Source organism: Lepisma saccharinum, chromosome 25, assembly GCF_977018435.1.
Source record: "Lepisma saccharinum chromosome 25, izLepSacc3.1, whole genome shotgun sequence".
NCBI lineage: Eukaryota > Metazoa > Arthropoda > Insecta > Zygentoma > Lepismatidae > Lepisma > Lepisma saccharinum.
This window is the reverse complement of record NC_139253.1, coordinates 12,250,982-12,267,177: the sequence shown is the minus strand read 5'-3', so window position 1 is coordinate 12,267,177 and position 16,196 is coordinate 12,250,982. Positions and strand designations below refer to the sequence as shown.

The 16,196-nt window shown below is 40.2% G+C and overlaps 1 protein-coding gene across 9 annotated transcripts in view; it reads left to right on the top strand.

Annotated features, from left to right (window-relative positions):
• RhoGEF2 (Rho guanine nucleotide exchange factor 2) overlaps window positions 1-16,196 on the top strand; it is a 291,915-nt gene that overhangs the window by 197,054 nt on the left and 78,665 nt on the right. The gene's annotated exons all lie outside the window — the stretch shown is intronic.

The following is a 16,196-nucleotide window of genomic DNA, read 5'->3' as shown; positions in this document are numbered from 1 at the left end:
ACATGTCAACCTCTCTTCCACGTCATACATCCTGGACTACATATTGCGGTCGGTCATTCCATGCCAAATCATCACAACGTGACCATATCAGATTTTCATGAAATTTGGTAGGTTGGTAGAGGACATGAAAGCAACTTACATAGAGCAGGGTTGCAAACTTTATAAAAATGCCAAATTTATGCTTGCAAGGTTAACAAACAATTCATAACTTTTCTTCTATTTTCATCGTGGGCTTGTTTTGAAGCTAAGGGACCATAGTTTTCATAAAGAAAATTCTCTTACATAAAAATATTGAAATTTTCATATCAGGGTGAGCCTTGAATACTTAAAAAGTTATCTTAAATTTTGGTGGGAATGAATTGTGTTCCATAGTTAAATGTAATCTGCTTGATGTGAGTTTCATTTGGGATGACTTTGGGAACAGGAATAAAAAATATCTGACAGTTGTATTGCCACATATGGTCGGGTTGAAAAGTTAATTTTTTGTTATAATTTGGCATAAAATCATCTGTGGGGCTTGTCTCTTGTCAATGTATTTTTGTGATTGTCCTTTCGTATAATTTGTTCCATTCAGCTGTTTCATTGTATCACCTTTCATGCTCATCTTCGCGATTGGCGAAAAAGGGAAGAAAATTTAAGTAATATAAAGCAGATCAGTGAGTCAAGACGAGACCGTATTCCCCTAAATACTTCATAAACAAAGATTTGATTTGTCTTTTTTTTTCTTTGCTAACTCCTGCTAACTCCTCCCCTCCTCTGGTGGTCATTGGCCCTTGCAGCTTGAAATAGTACAGTCGTGGTCACAGCAAATTCCTACAAAATGGATGTACACCATTTCTTCAGCTTCCCGCTCCACCATGTGAAGGTGCGAAAATGAAAACAATGAAATACTACACATTGCTGCTTTCACTACGTGAGGTTCGGAGAACAAGATCCGAACAATACGGATAATGCAGACATCAGACTAATATCTTACTCATGATATCCAAGTATTCAGATAATGTGTGTATTCAGATCGCTATTTTCATTCTGAAGTTCAGTAAGTTTATTCTGCTAAGAGTGGAGTTTGAAATTAAGGAAATAATTCGCGACACAAACTGAAAATTTTATGTTCTAAACTTCATCACTTATACGTCTTTTGTTACGGCTGAAAACCTTGTTCGTTTATACTGAACTTAGTAATGCAGAGATCTATTTTAGACCAAAAAAAGTTAAACATTTAAAAAAGTATGCCGAAAATCCGTGAAACTGATAAACAGACGGTGAATGAAGGATTTGTAGAGAATCCGTACAGTGGAAATACGAACGTGAGCAATACAAAATATGCGGACAGCGAGTAAAACTGATAAACTATAAAACTGTATAACAATGCACACATTCGGATATCCAGACATTTCAGATAATCGAATATCCGAATAAAATTGTATCCGGAATTTGCCATCCTTATTCGTCTCCATACATCCCTAGCCCTTTCCTTGTGTTCATAACCTTTCCTGTGCAAATCCTTGGTCTCAATACTCGTAGTAGTTTTCATAAAAGGAAACTAATTCGCGTGACGTTGAGGTCGCAAGTGTCCTCATAAAGTGCTTGAGCACACAACGGTTTCCGCGAGACCATTTCGACTACCGCATGCTGTGGAGGCGTCGGGAGCGCTCCTCCACCTCCCCAAGATGAGGTTCCCGGGATCGATGAGTCCCTGGGACCACGGGCCTGCCGCTATCGATCCGGCGTCCAAATATCTATGTGAACGTCATGCTGTCGTAATCATCTAGGCAGGCGGGTATCCCGTTAGTGTGGGAGTCGTTTTGCAACGGACTTCTCGGTTCCCTTTGAATGGGAGAGAACATTTCTGACGCACGGTGCTGACCGAGCCATAAATATAACAGCCGAAACTGGTGCATTGTGATTTCAGCGTCCGTTTTGTGTCTTTCCCAACCGATTGTGAATGGTGTATGACGTAGAGACGTGTAACTTCTGTTCTCGGAACACCGAAGATATTCTTGTAAACAGTAAAATATATTGTTAACTTTTCATTACTCGATCGGTATTTTTGCCGAGTCATGTAACTTATATTTGCTTCGAGCAGAGTTCAGAGCCGACCTCCGTGGCGAAGTGCTTAGCACAGCGCGCTACAACGTCAGGGGCCCCTGGTTCGAATCCCGGCCTGGGTATGGATGTTCTTTGTGAGGGTCCCTTCATCAATTTCATAACACTCATCCTCATCTTCGCGATTAGTCAAAAGTGACAGAAAAGCGAACTAAAATCAATAGATTCGAAAGGGGGAACTCAGAACCCCCCCTTTTAATATATTTTTTTTGCTATTATCAATGAAGATTTCGAAGCAATAATTTATTTTAACTTCATGTTTATCTTACACCGATAAGTCAGTCCAAATTGTCAATTTTTACCCTAAACTATACATTAAGTGAATAGTTTGTAGAGAGATTTAGCAAAATTTTCTTGCTTGCTCCACTCGTAAAGTAAACGTTTCTGCAAGTCACATCAGGTTTGTATTGGTGGGTATAATATGTTTAAAATTTAGGAAACATTTTACTATCTGCCTTGTCTTATTCTGAAAAAAAAAATACTTGTGATAGAACTAAAAGTTTGCCGAAATGAGTGCAGAGGCATTAAACTCGATCCTCGACCCAGGCGTAGGAAACATTTTTTTTATTTATTTTTTTTTAATTGTTTAGCTATTTTAGACTTATTAGTCATTTTCCGTAATTTTTCTGTTCTTTATTGCAAGTTTTTTTTTTTTTAAAAAAAATCGTTTTGTGAAATTTCGTGACTGCATTTTGTTCCTTAACAGTTCTGATTTCATACTCCCAAAATTCTACAAAGGAAAAAGCATCTGTTACTCGAGCTCAAATACAAGGAGAAAGCATCCATGCCGAGAGTGATAGAAACGAACAGCAAAAGTTAACGTTCCAGGCAGCTGCAAACGAAAAAAGTGCAATTGCACTTAATTCTTTTTTCACTTAGTAGTTGAAACCGCCCTCTTTAAAGTCTAAGGTCATTTTATTTATTTATTAATGTATTTCTTTAAATAATTGTAGGTGAACTTCCTGAGGCCTGATAATACGCCAGCTGTGTTTAGAGTTTAAAAGACGCGTTGCAATGCTTCTCAGTTCGTCATTATCACATTCAATTTTTGCACTAGCGTACGCATGACGTTTTCGCGGGTGGTGCTAGAATTGTATAGGTGGATTACGTAGCTACATTCTGGGAAGGGAGACAATAAAATATTTCGTAATTACCGTTTCTAGCCATCCTTTTAAATGTTCTTCAGAGGCAAATAAAATTATAATCTAGTAATTTTAAGAGCGTGCATTTACCACTTTGATTTTTCCCAGCTCTAACTGTTTTCATTTGGAAATCTGGGAGGGGCTGTAGCTCGAACAGCTGCCCCTGTGTATTCTTGAGCTGGCAATGAAATATATAAAGAAACAACAGCTGTCAATATAAGTATTGGTTGTACAAGAGAGTTAAATTTTCTGGAACAAGAAAATGAGTAACAGTCAAAATTTCGCATAAACGATTCATTGTGAGTTTTAATGTTAAACATTACATAGCCGCACAAAAGAGCTGATTTCTTTGCAGTGCAATTCTTGCTAACACCGAATTCCAACAAATGATGTCATCTCACCCTCAAAAACAAAAAAGTTTAATTTGCGCACCCACTGTAGCCTATGGAAGATATATTTGATGCATGTTCGAGGTCCTCAACAAGGAGGCTCTTGTACGCCTATTTCTTTATTATTATTTTTTTTTGCTGCCTTAAAGGCCTGGTGCTATATTTTCTCGGCTGTTTAAGAGAACGGGGGTCGAGTTTTAACATACAAACTTAACGCTCCTTGTCTGTTGACTTGGGATATATCCAACGGTGATGAATTGAGAATCGTGACGTCCGCAGTCGTTTCCGGTTTCCTGGCGTCTGGAGTAGGCTTCACAGCCGATAGGGGGAGACAATTGCGTCATCTGGAATGAAGCCAGATTCTTCGGCGTTGCCGTTTCCTCCCGTCACGTGTATCGTTTGTTTAATCACAGTTTAGAAACAAAATAGAAACTCTCGGTGCGCCTCCTCGTGTGTGCAGCTTCCCTTTAACTTCGATTTTCCTTGGAGGAGTTCTAATTGAGATGAGATCTTCTCTCCACTCTTGATGAGATGGCATTGTTCCTATTGCCAGGAATTCTGGGTGTTTAGCGTACGTACTGTGACACTAGGGATGGGAATGGTCAGTAATGTCAGGAAAATTCTGTGCGTTTTTGTGTTAGTGACTTTTTCCCGTTATTGTTATTGCATTTTGGAGGATGCCTAACGACTTCTCAATATTACTTTTTCAGTTTCATTAAAGATGACGTCCTTTTGGAAGGCACCCAGTTGTCGACCTCACTTCCGCATAGTACACCCTGGACTGTATTTTGCAGACTAACGAGGCTCTGGCGTCTGGACTCAGCCAGAGTAATCCTCGTTGTGTCATGTCCTTGTGTGTTTATGATTGTTGTTTCATCTTATCACCATACATACGCGTCTTCGCAATTAGCTAAAAGGTGACAGAAAAGCGAAGTAAAATATACTGATTCAACCATTTCCATTATTTTTTCTAACTTAGTTTTAACTACTATTGTACTGACAAACAAGCCTCCTATGATTTGATTGACTTAATTGAGACTAATCGCGAAGATGGAAAGACAATCGCAGACTCAGACAATACAATCCCCATTTCTAAGCAGTTTAGCGGTTTTTTTTTTTTAACGTCAAAATTCGGCCTTGCCACTCCACACAAGATTAAAGCACACTGCACTGCACCACTTATATTTTTACCGATGTGAAGGTGCTCGCCTTTCTTCGTTTCATATAGTGCCGAATGATTTTAGGCTGATCTTAGCCGTTCTCATTTAAAATCCTATGAAAATGATTTTTTTTAAATTCTAGTCCTTTCCTAATTTTTAGTTGTTGCATGGGATTTTCCAAACCACATTTCAATTTTATGGTTTAAAATAAAGCTTGAGGAATTATATTTTAAAAAGCTGTATGCACCTTGGTCGAATGGTTGCTTAGAATACATGCTATAAAGAAGGCACTTTGAAAATTCCATAATGGCGTTCTAATCCAAGCAAACCTCAGCATCTTAGAGATGATATTTCCAAGGATCTACATTTTAGTCATTCGTGTAACGATATCATTTGGTGACTTCACTATGTAGGGAGTAATCTTTGCCACCATATTTTAAAATGGCGGAAGGATATATTGTAGGTTTCAGTTTACAAAGTATAGGGTTTAATATTGCGTGCTTCACTGAATTACGCAGATTATTTCGTTTACGATACTTATTATGGTATAGGGAAATGTATAATCAGACTGAGTAAATCCGTTACTTTATAATTAAATGAATATTTATACTTTAAATTAAAGCTTGCGTAAATATACATCTTCAGATAAAGTAAGGTAATCTCGACTAAGTGAAATAAATATTTCTAGTTCTGCAACTTAAACTAACCGACCGAAACTAACCGACCGCATTCCTAAATGGCCGGTACTGTAGCTTTATTCGGGAAAGAAGTAACTTATTGTCTACGTCGCACATATTCTGACCAAAGACCTTTGATATATATATATACAGCACTTCTCCCCCTCTCTCTATTTTTTATAAGATTAGATAACGTGTATTTTCGTGTTCTAATGAACCAGACTTTTTTTGTTTTTGCAAAGATCATTCACACCAAAATGCCGCGTGTGCATAAATGCTCGATAAAGAATTCTGAAGGAAATTGGATGGACGAATAGTCTACTTTTGTTATAAACTAAAATAAGGCTTATTTTCGGGAGGTTAGAGCTTGCACATGATGATGATATTCTTTGTCCGGTTTTGTTTTCATAATCAGAGCTAGTAAGTTGTTAACCTAAATAGTCTCAAAAGTTATCTGTAAAATTACTTTTAGATAATTAAATTGTATGGTTTAATTGTTCATAAGAGCAGAATTACGGTACTTGTGAAGGTACTTGAATAATTTGACACAGCCAAATGTTTTGGCGGTTTAAACCACTGAAACTAAGAGGGAGTATGAAGTAAAATCTGTTATTTTGACTTGAAGATTTCATTCAATAAACCTAAAGGCTGTGTGCAATTCACCTCCTTACCCTTGTGCTTTTTTTTGTGGACGGGTGCGTAAGTAAAATATGGTATTTCATTCTTGTATTTTGGAAGACAAATACAGCCAAAATTCACACGAAATTTCGAAAATAATAGCTACAAGTAAAAACTGCAAAAAGACTGATAAATTAGGAATAACCTCAAAATGAAAACAGTATTATTTGGTTCTAATTTAAGGAAAGTGGCAGGTATTGTTGTAACATCGTATTCAGGATCTCCCACCCCCGAAAAATATATTTCATTAACTCTCAAGCCCTACTTATAAACATAAGTAAACGCTTGTGTGGCACAAAGTGGAGTCTATAGAATCAGTTTACTTAAATACGTAAGTGAGGATTTAAATTTCCAAGGATAAGGGAGCAGTTAATCCGTCTACCACTTACTTCCTTCGAACAGGAAGGTTCATTTCCCAACCCATGCAGCAACGTAGCCGTCACAGCAGAGAGCTAAACAGTGGACACTTCTGCAGCGAGGCACTGTTCGAGGAAGTGCTAATTTCGGCCTCCTCGTGTCTTTTGGCAGGATGCAGCGGCCAAGTGACAGAGGCGCCTAACGTCAAGTCGCTGTCTCCAAGCCATGGCCCTTGGATAGCCTCCAGGGAGCGTGGCATGGCTCTTCCCTGTTTCAAAATGTTTACCGTGTTCATCTATCACTGCGGGAAGGAGGCTTTTACGAAAGAAACTGCGTTGAGGCCCGTTTCGAAAAAAATACATCCTGGAATTAACCGGACACCGAGCGTCGGACCTGAAATCCCTTGATTTGTGTGTGTTCGTTGCGAATTTTCTTCGAGTGGAGCTGACGTGCAGGGTGACCATAAAAAAACTAGCCAGTTTCAGTCATTGTCCTACAGCGGAAGACGAGACTAGCTCGAGAGGACGAGTCTACACATGATATGGAAAGTAGCTAGCAACATGGACGAAACATATTTTGTTTATCGCTCGCTGTTGTTGTTTTTGTGATGGAGGTGTAAGGAGCGACTCTTTCCGAAGACACCCGAATCCGAAGACACTTCTACATTTTGCAGACTAGCGAGGCTCTGGCGTCTGAACTCAGTATAATTTTCTGTGGGTCTTTTGCTGTGTCGTATGCTGTCTATGATTGCCCCCTACCACGGGATTACCCAGAATTGTTCATGGTGGGGGGGATGTAAGTTTTTATTTAGGGAGTGTAAAGGTAAATTTAGAACCAGAATGACCAAAAATTGGGCTTTGTGAAAAAAATTATGGGGTGGTGAAGGGGTTTGGAAGGGGCTTGGCAGTGTGTGGATAATCCCTGCCTTCATCGATTTCATAATACCACAGTTCATCCACATCTTCGCAACTAGCCAAAGTGGCAGAAAGGCGAACTAAAGTAAACTAAACCAATCAATCAATCAACTGCGGGCAACGTTAATATGTGTGAAACTTCAATATTGTTTCAGCAGCAGAGTATTAACAGAACTTATTTCCCTTATCCATTCCACCCCTATTTTGCCAATGGACTCGTCCAGTCAGCGCACTCGCACTTGCCCGATGGTCACCGCTAAGGCAAGCGAACTATGGGGATGGTATGGGGACGAGAACGAGACAGACTTTCTTAAAATCAAGAGGAGATTTGGTGTGATTTTTGAAAATGTTACCCTAAGCAAATTTACTTTACTATGCTACTTCTGCAGTAGGGATGGCTAAATCCGGATTTCAATTATCTGGATATCGGATATTCTGATATCTTGATATCCGGATTATCTGAAATGTCCAGATATACCGAATGTATGCATTATCCGGACAGTTTTATCATTTATCCGTTTTACGGGCTATGCACATATTCTTGTATTGGTCATGTTCGTATTTCACTGTATGGATTTTCTACAAATCCTTCATCAAATATGTACTATCTGGGATTCCGGATATTAGAAATATCTGGATTATCCGTTGCATCCGAAACGGATATCGGATAATTTGAAATCCAGATGTCCGTTATCCGAATTTTTGTGTCCATCCCTATTCTGCAGACATACCAAGCGGATATGAAGTGAAAGTCCCCTTCTGTAAATTCGAAGGCATGTGGATCGATGAACAAAAGATGTGAAGTGAGCAGGGAAATAATGGGTATAAAAAAAATTCGAACGTTAAAGAAAGGGAGCTTGAACATAGTAACCTCAGGCTTGAACAGTTAGGAACATAAATTCCAAATCTAGCGGCTGGCAGTACCTGCGGCATTGCATCTTTCCAGTTCATATTAATGACACTGATGATGCGTGTTAACTTCCCTCATCAGCCACTTTAGTTTCGAACGCCCACGGGTGTGCAGCATTCTTTATCTAATATAGTACCAGAATTCAAGGAATTTGTAGAAACGTGTGATAAAAATGTACCTCTTACGTCACAATTCTTACTCTTGGATTCGAGCAAAAGGAAGGAAATATCACATAATGTTAATCTAATGCTGCTTCCGTTTCGCATGGCTAAAACAGAAGTATTTTCTTTGTACTGGTATTTTATCGCAAGAGGAAAAGAAAGCATTGACTTGGTGCGTTCCAATCAAACTTTCCGTATGCTGTTTTCTCATGATTTGAAGTAGATCGGAGTATGACCGTCCAGCAATGCAGACAGGGTGTCCAAAAATTCACCTTACAATACTTGAGGTAGTAGGGGCATATAAATAGACAACCTTCGTTTGGTTTTGATATTTTGAAGTGTTTCAGTTTACTTGGAAGTGTAGCCCGCAAATTGTCCATCATATTAAGTTAGCGCGTTAAGTGGCCGACTCAACAATATCTTGCCACCAAAGAGTCTGCGTTCACAACCTAACCGTATGGTTGTTCCGTTTTCATCTAATCATTGCGATTAGCCTAAGAAGTAAAATTCTAATGTTCAGCAGACTCAAATGTGCCTGGGTATTTTTTCTAATTTCTTCATTATTTTTAGGGCTGAGCCGATGCCAGTGGTATCGGTATCGGAAAGAATCGGTTGGAATTCATCTAACGACACCAGCTGATACTTTTCAGGCATATTGGTCTTCCACGGGGTCCGCAAAGATGCCGCGCGACACTTTCGCGGAGTCTAATTATCCTGGAAATAATGCAATATTCGAACTTTCTTTTTATTTTGCACGAAAAACTATATTTTGTAATTACATAACATCTATTTTCATATCCTAATGAAATTCTTGAATATTCTCAAGCAAATTTCTTGGTAAATTGATGCATATAATTGGAGAAGAATATTTACACACCAATATTGATTAATATTTTGAACAATTTTTTAATTACAGTAAAACCTCGCTAATCCGCACCCCGATAAGCCGCACTTAGCTTAATCCGGACAGGCCCAAAAAAAAAGCAAGGTTTTAAATGTAGCTAGAAGTCAACAATCGCTTTCGTCGTACGTACTGCATTGTATGTACGGTATTGATTTACATTTATTGTACTGTATAGTGTATTTTGGCCTATATACACGATAATAAACGTGTTTTGTTGCTATAAACGGAGTTTTAATGCACTTTCTACTGTTTCTTTAGGTTATTTAAGTTAATCCGGACTTTCATTAAACCGTAGTCCGGGTTAACGAGGTTTTACTGTATTGCAATTTTCAAGTATCTGTATTGGTGGGAATCTGTAAGAGTATCTGTATCAGCTCGGCCCTAATTATTTTGATATGTTTTAACGGTATATGAGTCATACATGTGGTTTAACGTGTTTTCCTGTAGTTCAGTCACATAGTTCCCACAGAGCTGGAATTCCTGGAAGACTTATGGGAAATCAGTGTCGTTTTGTACTTTCCACGATTTGGAAATGAAAATAAATTCAACATTTTCCCTTGAATCAGTTCTCTGTTGGAATATATTCTATGTAGAAATGTTCATGTAGTGTTTTTTGTTGCCGACTTCGTAACCGAGCACGTTAATGTGGTCGACTTTCGATCTCGTCACCGAAGTTGCAGAGTTCGAGCCTCGGTCGGGTTTGAGTGTCCTCTCATAAATTTATCCTAATAATTGCTCATCCTTGTTGTGGCGATTAGCGAAAAGTGGCAGAAAAGTGACACTAAATAACAAACAAACAAGTACTTTATTTTAAGGATGAAGTATTTTTTTTACGTCAGATTTTTCCACTTTTGGCTAATCGAGACAATGTAGAGTGTGCCTTCAGAGAAGGTTTACCCTTACAATCTTTCAGTTTCTTTATTGATTGGTTTGTTTTATTTTACTTCGCTTTTTGCTAATCGCGAAGATGAGGATGACTGGTGATAAGATGTAATAAATGAAAGGACAATCACAAACACACATGGACCAGAACACAACTCGCCCCACACAGGATTACAGAGCCTCGTTAATCTGCAAAGTGCAGTCCATAATGTACTGCGTCAGAGGTTGACATTTAGGTACGTTCACACAGGGTCGCCCCTTATTCCCTTCAATTTCTTGGGTAGCAAGTATAGTTTAACACAACACTTGGTTATCACCATGTAAATCACTATAAAGAGATCTGGAAACGTATTTTAAAATTCTTAGTAAAGTCCGGGATTCCTGAGATATTGGAAATGCGAGAATGACCTACGCAGTCTTGTCATAGCAATTTTATTACCTGGATGTGCACCCTGTAATAATGACTACCATGCGAGAGAACCGGGACTTTTTCCACCTGTTCAAGGAGCTCCAGCGCCCACCCAGCGTCGTGGGTACCTGGAAGAAACTTGGGGGGGGGGGTAAAAGCGGTCAGGGGCGTGGTGCTGATCACATCACTCCCACCTTCGGCCGTGATCAAGAAAGTGTGGTGCCCTAACTCCACACCCCCTTTACGCCTTCATGGCGTGGTGTAAAGCACAGGAGAGCACTTTACTTTTTTTTATGTGCACTCGGTTGTTGGGGACAATTTTAATAACTTTCTGCGACGCAGAGAAGCCAGTTTTGTGAGGGCATAAAACTCCGTGTTTTGTCAAGTTCGCGAATTCCACGAATACCTCCCCATGCACAAGCCTAGCGAGATTTGACGATAGGCGCCGAGGAGAGCAAATCGTGGGTGAGCATCTTCTTATGTTTCTTTTAATCTTTACCGAAGCAGAATGAGCGTTGCACGGCCCCACAGCACGCTGTGGGGTTGTCCCGGGTGACATTCGATATCCCAGAACCTTTACTTGACCTTTCAGCTCCGAAGCTGCAACGTAGCAAGCGAGCCGTCAGCGCCGGATGAATGGGGGAACGGCAATAGCTCAGCACTTCGGCTTTTAATGAGAGGCCTACATAATTTCACGAAGGCCACCTCTTTATTGCCTCGTGCTACAGATTCTGACGTTTAAGAACGCTGGAAATCCGGTTTGCCAAAGGAAATGGTCTTAGGCGCACATGCACGGTCGCACCAAGACCATCTCGGCATACAAAGCCGCAGCGCCTCGCTGTGACGTCATCACCAGTAGGCTAAGCTCTGTGTAGGGATAAATATCGAAAAGCGTTTATGCGTTAAACTGAACCTATGTAACGTGAACAAGATTTTAAGTAATCAGGAGTTTGCTAATCGCAGTTGTCATCTTGCTCGTAGAAAGTATAATTGAATTGTTGTTTGATCCGACCACCCGTAGTCTTGATATTTCTCATCCATAAATATTTGTATTTGTTTTACGCCACTTTTCTACCAGTTTTGGCTAATATTAACGATGAAATGAGTGTGCGGGTGATAAGACATCAAAATGTCAACCTCTTTTCCATAGGGCGCTACGGGCCCCGTGTTCGAATCCTCGGTCTGTGTATGGGTATTATTTGTGAGCGGCTTTTCATGAGTGACATGATTGTCATCACTCATTGTCGCCATTAGCCAAAAGTGGAAGAAAAGAGACGTAAAATAACCAAATGCAACCAATCGTAACGATGATATGAAGAGTCAAAGAAAAGGGACAGGACCCAATACCCCATAGAGAATTATACTGGCTGTGGATCGAGGCGGCAGAGCCTCGTTTACCTGCAATAATGCAGTTTCTAGGGTGCACGGTGAGAGTTGAAGTCCACTTTGTGCGCAGATAGATTAATAGAGACTGGACCTACAGTTTAAAGTGGAATCCGAACCACCATGTGCCGTGAGAGAGTTTGACTTTTGAATGCCTTCCCGGAAAGCACTCTTGCGCCATCTTAAACGAGACTGAGTGTGTCCCAGATCCTCTTCAGGTGGGCACCAACGGGAGAAATTCACGAGGAACAAACATATCCACCTATGTTTTTTCGTCAATGTAACTGCCATGTTAGGATAAGTTTAATGTGTAGGAATATTACCAAAATACTTCGTCAGGATTCAAGAAACAAACCGCGGCACTGGTTAAGCGCGTTTAGTGACCGACAAGACGAAACTTTTCTTCTGGTTAGGATCTCATCAGTTTCACCTAATTATTTACCAGCGTCATGATTAGCCAAAAATGTTTATAAAAGCCGACACAAAATAAGAAAAATTCAAAAGAGCTTCAGGTCATTTTAAGCACATAGTAATAAGCATTACTGGTTGTGTAGGATTCGAGGAGACTTGGGCAATCCCGTAATAGCCGAATATTCATTTTCAGAGCAAACAGTTCGATCCAAATGGAAGAATTATCGTTATTGAACTGCGTCTAATTTTGAGTTTTTATTTAATGTGTATGACACCATGCAAACCGCTGACAATTAAGCAGAAAGCAATTGAAAACGAAACTCGTATTTTCCCCCAATTTCCTTGATGTGGTCATGTTTGCATTGCTGGGAGGAGACTGCACTAACAGACGCCGCCGATCCTGGTGCTCCAGATGCACGATCATGGACTTGCAATATGCGTTCTATCACACAATGGTCTCAGATTACATATCGTTGCACCAATGCCAAAACCACGAATGTGCTAAATCTTCCTTTGAGATAAAAGCATTTTAATACTCAAGGTCCTGGGAAAGGTCTGCAGTAGAGATAGAAATTTCTTGTCGGGAGTGCATCCTGTTTTTATACTATTTCTTTTAAATAACCCCACGCAAAGAAATCTGGAGAAGTTAGATCGGGAGAATGGGCCACCATTTTTTTTTTATTATTAATTATTTTTTTTTTTAAATATATAATAATACATGGTTCGATCCTCGAAAAATTCCCTCGGCATCTCGATGCACTCGTTTTAATTCAGTATGGCATGTGGCTTCATCTTGTTGAAACAAACACTGACGCCCGGAAAGTGGTTTGCCGCCTTGTCAGTGTGTTATTGGCCTCTGAGATTGCAGTATTACTTTACATTATTTTTTAAGATACAGATAGCAAATGTATGTATTCATTATGTTGACAAGTTCAGTAAATTAGAAGTATGAAATTCTCAAAATTAAATTTGAATGCGGGGACTTTTCGAACGCTCTGTATCATAATTTGGTCCATCGGGGTACTAGATGCCACACTTTTCCCCTTCTCATAAAGTTTCAACCCTTTTAGATTCTGGCTTGGATGACAGGAGTGTAAGGGGTGACCCTTTGAGAAGACACCCAAATGTCAACCTCTCTTCCATTTATTACACCCTGGACATCATTTTGCAGACTAACGAGGCTCTGGCGCTTGGATAATCCTTTTGTGTTGTGTCGTCCACGTGTTTGTGATTGCCCCTTCATCCATCTCATTACATCACCATTCATACTCGTCTTCGCGATTAGCCAAAATCGGAAGAAATGTGAAGTTAAATAAATAAATCAATCATAGCTAACAGGAGTAGTATTTAAATAAGTGTCACGCAATACAATTAAATTGTAAGTAATACTTCAAAGATACTATATTGCATGTATTGAAAAATTACTAGAAATATCTCATTAATAATGAGGTGAATTCTTTCGTAAATAACTTGTCCACTCGGGAGAAAATGGTCGTTATGAAATCATTAAAACACACACTGAAGTTAATATAATTTATATTTCTTCTTGGCAGCAAAGCTAGGCATTTGTAAAATTTAATGTCATTGTTCAGAAAGGGTGTAAATAGTAGGAATTTCAGTGTTTTCCAATAAGCCCGTAACAAGATCAGTTTAGGAACAAACACTTTGTTTCTGATTTATTTCGACTTTGTTCCTTTTCAATGCTCATTACGATAGGCCAATGGCACATAACCACTAAAGCAACTTAATGACCTGCACATGCACGCGCTTCGATTTTTGGTTCACGACATCGCCTGCAACATGTTAATTTTCTTGTAGAGTACCAATCGATACTGTAGCGTTAGTAATTTCAACACTGCTTCTTCATGCTCGAGTAAAAAACACCAGTAATGCAGAGAGAAGCAGTGGCCTGATCGGTAGGGCGTGTGACTGCCATTAGGGAGACCCGGGTTCGATTTGCGGAGTGGGCGATGTAAGGTCTGAATTTTTCCGAACTGATCCCCGCATCAAGCGGCTCTGGGGCTCAACCCGCCTCAAATCAATATGTACCTAGGGGCAACGTCGGCCCTACGCCCACGTCCCCTAAATGTGCCTTCATGGCACCGCGGGGAACTTTGCCTTTACCTTACTAGTAATGCTCTTATTCTCTTCCAGGTGACAGAAAAGCGAAGTAAAATAAGCCAAATCAATCAATCAATCTTCTCTCATCGTCACGATTAGCCAAAAGGATCAAAAAAGTGACGCTAAATAACTGAAAGTACAAAATACACATCATCTCGATTTATAAATAATAATTTAAGGAAAATATCCCACCCCACCGTCCCAAAAAATATGAAGTCAGCTCTACACTAGGAGGCTGTTACATATGTACCATTTTGTAAACTAGTGGGTAGCCATGGAGGAATAGAATTTGCTTCACCCCTTGCGGGGCGCTGGCCAGAATGACAGGCAATTGTGACAGGCAAATTTCTGCCTCGTAAATGTCAACAGCGGCTTCGGAACATTAAACTGGCTCCGGGCTGTTTGTGTCCAACAATTTCCGACAAGGATCAGTTCTCTCCCGGCAGGGGTAAGGCCAAAGGGCCGCTCCATTTTGTTGAAATGGGTAATAGGCTCGCGTTTTACTAGCCTGTTGTCGCAAAGTGGATTAGCTTTGGAAAGGAGCACGGGCCTACTGAATTTCCATGAAGCGGATGCTAAACCGATGGGAAACGCTTTAGTAAATATCCAGTTGTAAATAGAGGATTAATGTCGTTGGAGTAAAATACGGCCAGGTAGACTAAAATCGCATTCATCCGAAAATCTGGTTTGTCCAAAAGTTTTTTTTTTTTTTTTGTCCAAAAGGTTTTTTTTTTTTCGTGTGTACACACACAAACATTTCATAACTGCTATAATCACTATTTAACAGTGTAAAGTTCGCCGAGCTTATAGCACCGTGCTTTGAAGGCACATTCCCGATCTCGGCAATTTTGGAGGTGATGTAATCAGCACCACGCTTCGTCCGTCTTAACCCCCAAGTATCCATTGATTTGAGGCTGGGTGGGCCCCAGAGCCGCTTTATGCGGGGACAAGGCCGGGAAAATTCAGACGTTAGATCAGCCACCTTGGTAATTGAATGCCGGTCTCCCACATGGCAGTCAGACACCCTAGACCACCGTGGCTCATTCAACAGTGTATGCAATAGATATCACCGGATACAACATTGTGCACACAATATGTACCAGAGCTGCCATGGTTCAGTCAGTAGGGTGCCTAACATGCAGGAGACCCTTGTTCGATACCCATGGTGGGTGATCTCAGATGGGAATTTTTCCAACATCACCGCTCATAATGTGGCTATGGGGCTTATCCAGCCACTGGATGTTACTTGGAAGCAACCCCTGGGTGGTGATGCCTACGTCACCTCCACTGTGGTCGAGATATAGAATGGGTGAAGTCCTCCCCCCCCCCCCCATGCACCTTCATAGCATAGTGCATTGCATAGAGGAAAACTTTACTTCTGTAGTAACATTTGAGTTTTTGTATTAAGTCCACTTTCATGGACTTCCAGTTTAAAGTGGAATGCGAATCACTATGTGTCTCCACCGGGTATCAAACCTGGGATCCCTAGCTTACAAGGCAGCGATGTTATCACTACACCATCGGGGAGGCCTATTAATAACATATTCAGTACAATCAGTACAATGTATCAGTATTGCAAAGGGTTCAAAAAT